A 5,450-nucleotide genomic window follows, 5' to 3' on the forward strand; every position below is an offset into this window, starting at 1 on the left:
CCCTCCCATCCCCTAACGTCTCTCCCCCTCTCCCTCTTACCTCTCTCCCCCTACCCACTCATCCCCGCTTCTCTTACTTTCTCCCTCCTTCCCCTACCTCCTCTCCTCCTCCCCCTAATCATAGTTGTTGATGCGGAGTAATAGCGAAAACAACTAACAATAACCTATGACACAACAAACAAACTAACACACTAACTTATGACACAACAAACAAACTAACACACTAACTTATGACACAACAAACAAACTAACACACTAACTTATGACACAACAAACAAACTAACACACTAACTTATGACACAACAAACAAACTAACACACTAACTTATGACACAACAAACAAACTAACACACTAACTTATGACACAACAAACAAACTAACACACTAACTTATGACATAACAAACAAACTAACACACTAACTTATGACATAACAAACAAACTAACAAATTTAATATATGACACAACAAATATATTAACAAAATATAATAACTTTCATGCACAACTACAAGTAAAACAAACAATAAAACAAATTAACAAAATTAATTAAAAAAATAAGAAAAAATCATTAAATAAATAGAGATAATTAACAAAATATTTCAACTAAACAACAACACTATGACAAAACACGAAAAAAAGACAATAACAAGAAGAAAATATCTCTTTACTTACCCGGAATACAGAAGCTAATGGTGTAAGGGTTTCGAAGGCACCATTCCTCTATGGTTTTGGATATATCGGCTCCTTTAATCACCACCTCTATAGCGTGTTTGTCGGTGACTGCCTTGTTCAGCATTATATACGCCTTTTCCATCACCTACAATAATAAAAAAAGCGTTTTTTGTCATAATCTATTAGGATGGTTTTGATTTATCTGCGCTTGACAATAGATCAACAGATAGGCAGACAGACAGACAGCACAGAAAACGAAAATATGGACAACAACACTGTGGTGTGAATTATGTCCAGGTTCCCTGCTTTATTTTAAGAGTATTTGTGCACAGAGCGAGTCAGTGGCTGAGGTAGAGAGTCATAAGGACTCCTGGACTGGTTGGAAGCTGTTGAACTATTGTAAGTTTTGGAGCCGTATTTAACAGATAAATATTGCTGGCACGAGACCCACCACTCCTGGCCGGGGTGAGGCATGTCCTCTAGCTAACTAGGGAAAATCCTGACGTCATTCTGGCGTAATGGCCGGTGTTGCCTCAACAGAGTCATGGGGTCCCTGGCACTTCGACTGTACAAAAAAGTCTTCACCATGAATAAACCTCGTGTAACAACAGCTTACGCCCCGCGTGACAGACATGTCACTCTTGTTTACCCCCAGAACTTCACGATGAACACCAAGCTACGCTGGACCTACATACTGGACCCGACTCTGGGCGAGGTCAAGGCCTCATCACCGCAGTCTCAGGCTGGCTTCATAGCTAGAGACCGGAAAGATATCATCGACGCAGTCGTCGTCGGTGAATACTTGGCCGTCCAAATAGAAGTGGGTGCCCAACCCGTCCGCAACCGAAAGTTACCTGAATACCTGGTGACTCGCTTTCCTGCGGGAGTTAACCGTAAGTTGGCTCATGAACTCCCGGGAATGTTTCGAACCCGACGCTTCATGAAAATGGCCAGCCACTCAACAGAACTGTTATCCTTTGGGAAGAAACTGAACCTCCCCCGTCTTTATATCAAATGGATTGTCTTCACTGTCCCCCACCATCCCAACTTACTCTCATGAATTCCAAGATTGTTTCCTGCTTCAGATGTTGGGGGACCGGACAACTCCCTGCTGAAGACAAGAGCTATGCGAGTGGGATCTCCGATTGGCCACACGCTCCAAGTCAGCCTCACACATTCCCGATAACGACGAGCCACTTGATACGACGAACTGTTCGTGTCCCGCTGTGGTAAGGTGGGAGAAAATGTCTTGCATGGCTGTGCCACACGTCGCCTTGCCCCGGACCCTCCGTATACACCTCCACCACCGGCCTCACTCACCACTGACAAGATCCATATACAACTTCTTAAGGACGAACTCTTCTCACTAAACACCCAGCTGCAGAAGAATTTGTAAATACATCAGGAAAGAGACTTAAAACAACAAGTGAAAATTTATAAACTCGGGAAACTGGCTGAATCCGCGTTGTCTCATTGCTCCAGATAAGGCAGGAACGAGTGGGCATAATTAGTCCACAATATTTCAGTACTGAGGGGTATGTCATCAATTTGGCTGTACTTACAAGTGCGGGTCAATGCGAACCAGTATGGTGTTCCAAGGGAAGATAGTTCTGTGTAAATTGTTCCAGAAAAAACTCGGCCAGGATTGGGAGTTGTTGTTCACCACTGCTAGCAGAGTGTTGATCCTCACAGCATCACTTGAGGGGGCAGTCTCCTGGAGTGCAGGTGGCCACGCCGCCTTTTAAACCATACATTAGCAGAGTCATGATCTCTTCTCCGTAAACACCGCCCACCCCCTAATCTTTGTTGGGTAAGGCAGCAAAAACGTCAGCACTGACGCCAGCGGTGAAAACACTCCCGACTAGGCCAGCACTTACGCCAGTGGCGATGACACTCCCGGCGGTAAACACCGCCCCCTCCCCCCAGCTGCCACATCTGTCGAGGTAACAGGTCGCGTGGTGGAGGGGGGGGGGGCATCACTCGAGAGGGCGATCTGTGTCATGAGATTCATGACACCCTCTCAGCGCTCACGCCAGTGGTGATGACACTCCCGGTGGTAAACACCGCTCCCCCCAGTCGCTACATCTGGTGTGGTAACAGGCCGCGTGTGGGGTGGGGGAGGCACATGGTTATTGACACCAACAATAAAGCCAGCGGCGATAACAGGTGGTTATATGTATTGATGATGGGTGGTGTTATATGTAGTGATGATGGATGATGTTATATGTAGTGATGATTAGACAATAAAATAATAACCGTTTAATGCTAAAAAAATATACTTTGCTGTACCGTTGTAGTGGAACTTACATACACCGTTAATGAACTATTGATGGAAGAAGAAGTTTTGGGGACTGAACCAGATACTAAGATCAAGGAACCTCTTCCGCCAGTTTGTAGTGGACATGTATTGAAACAGAAAGACTCACCTTCATATGACTCAACCAAAAGAAGCTCAGGGTTGATGACTACATTCATCTGAGAGATGCAGTAGCAAGGGATGGACATGTGGGCAATGTTGGATAGCCGGTGATTCACCCCTCTTCCTTCACTGGAGGTCCGCGATATATGCATGAAAAGACTCAGGATGCCATGACCGACGTCTCAAACTATGGACGACCAGATCTCTTCATTAGTTTTACATGCAACCCTGTATGGACTGACATAACAGAAGCTCTAATGGAAGGCCAGAAAGGACAAGATCGGCATGACATTATAGCGAGAGTATTTCGTCAGAAAGTGATCAAATTCATGGACTTGCTTACAAAAGCATCAATCTTTGGCCCTACACGGTGCTACATGTATTTCAATGAGTGGCAGAAACGACGTCTACCACATGCCCATGTCTTGATCTGGCTGAAAGAGAAACTTCGACTGAACATGATTCACAACTGCATGCGAGCAGAGTTTCCTGATCCAGAAGAAGATCCAGTTCTCTATGAGATTATCAAGAAGCAAATGATCCCTGGGCCATGTGGACCATTCAACAGACACTCTACATGCATGAAAGATGGACGTTGCACCAAAAACTTCCCAAAAGACCTGATAAAGGATACTCAGAGTGGAGAAGATGGCTATCCTCAGTACAGGAGAAGAGCGCCAGGCGATGGAGGTTTTACAGCAGTGTTACGACCTGGAACAGACTGTGAAATAACAGTAGACAACAAATGGGTGGTCCCCTACAATCCTCTTTTCAGTAAAGCATTCAATGCGCACATCAACGTGGAGTTCTGCAATTCAGTCAAGTCCATCAAGTATGTCTACAAATACGTCAACAAAGGCTCTGACCAAGCGATCTTTGCATTGGAAAAGGATGGAAATCATGATGAGGTGACACAGTTTCAGCAAGGCCGTTATATATGCAGCATTGAAGCCTTACGGAGAACTTTTTATTTTCCCATACACGAACGATGTCCAACAGTAGCTCATCTGGCTGTTCACCTGAAAAATGGACAAAGAGTATACTTCACAGAAGAGTCCCTCCAAATTAAAATGGCAAATCCTGCTGATACGACCCTCACTGCATTCTTCAAGCTTTCACAGGAAGATGAGTTTGCTCAAATACTCCTGTATGTTGACGTACCAAAGTTCTACATATAGCAGGCTTCAATGAAAAAGTTCCAGAGAAGAGCTCAAGGATCCGATGTTGAAGGATATCCAGGGATAAAGTCAGGCAATGCTTTGGGACGTGTCTACACGGTTCACCCCAACAACTTTGAATGCTATTGTTTGAGACTACTTTTGCACCACATCCGTGGCCTAACATCATATGCAGCACTGAAGACAGTGAATGGACAAGTCTGCAGAACCTATCAGGAAGCGTGCAATCTCCTTGGCCTACTGGAAGATGATGGTCACTGGAATGACACATTAGAAGAGGCAGCAGCTACTCAATCGCCAATGAGAATGAGGAACCTGTTTGCCATCATGATTGCTACATGTGGACTTTCCAACCCAAGCCAGCTCTGGAAAAACCACCAAGAAAATCTTTCAGAGGATCTGCTTCATCAAGCAAGAAGAGAACATCCTGGTCAAGAGATTGAGTTCATGGATGACATGTTCAACAGGGCTCTGATCATGCTGGAAGACAAAGTGATGGAGCTATGCGGAAAAAACCTGACTGATTTTGGATTGCCTTTCCCAAGCCGAGAAGAACCAGTAGTTGCAAACAGGGAGTTGCTCAGAGAGACAGTTGAAGTTCTGGTGAATTTTCTTGAAGAAAATGAGCCTCATCTGGTGACTGATCAAGCAAATGCTTATGAACAGATCTTTTAAGCGATACAAGCGGAGCAGGGAGGTATGATCTTTCTCGATGCACCTGGCGGGACAGGAAAAACATTCCTGATCAACCGTCTGTTGGCCAAAGTACGCCATCAGGGGAAAATTGCTCTTGCTGTGGCATCCTCAGGCATTGCTGCAACACTACTAGAAAGAGGACGTAATGCACACTCAACTTTTAAACTGCCTCTCAACCTCGCTCACAATGAGAATCCAGTGTGCAACATCAAAGAAGGATCGGCAAAGGCAAAACTCTTAGAAAAATGCAGCCTCATAGTGTGGGATGAATGCACTATGTCTTACAAGTTAGCGTTTGAAGCATTGGACAGGGCCTTGCAAGACATGTGAGAAAATGACCAGCTCATGAGTGGCATTACCATGGTCATTGCTGGAGACTTTCGCCAGACCCTACCTGTCATTCCTCGAAACACTCCAGCTGATGAACTGAATGCGTGCCTCAAGGCATCATACCTTTGGAGAAGTGTTCAGACACTCACCCTATCCAC

Source organism: Homarus americanus, unplaced genomic scaffold, assembly GCF_018991925.1.
Source record: "Homarus americanus isolate GMGI-L3 unplaced genomic scaffold, GMGI_Hamer_2.0 scaffold45698, whole genome shotgun sequence".
NCBI lineage: Eukaryota > Metazoa > Arthropoda > Malacostraca > Decapoda > Nephropidae > Homarus > Homarus americanus.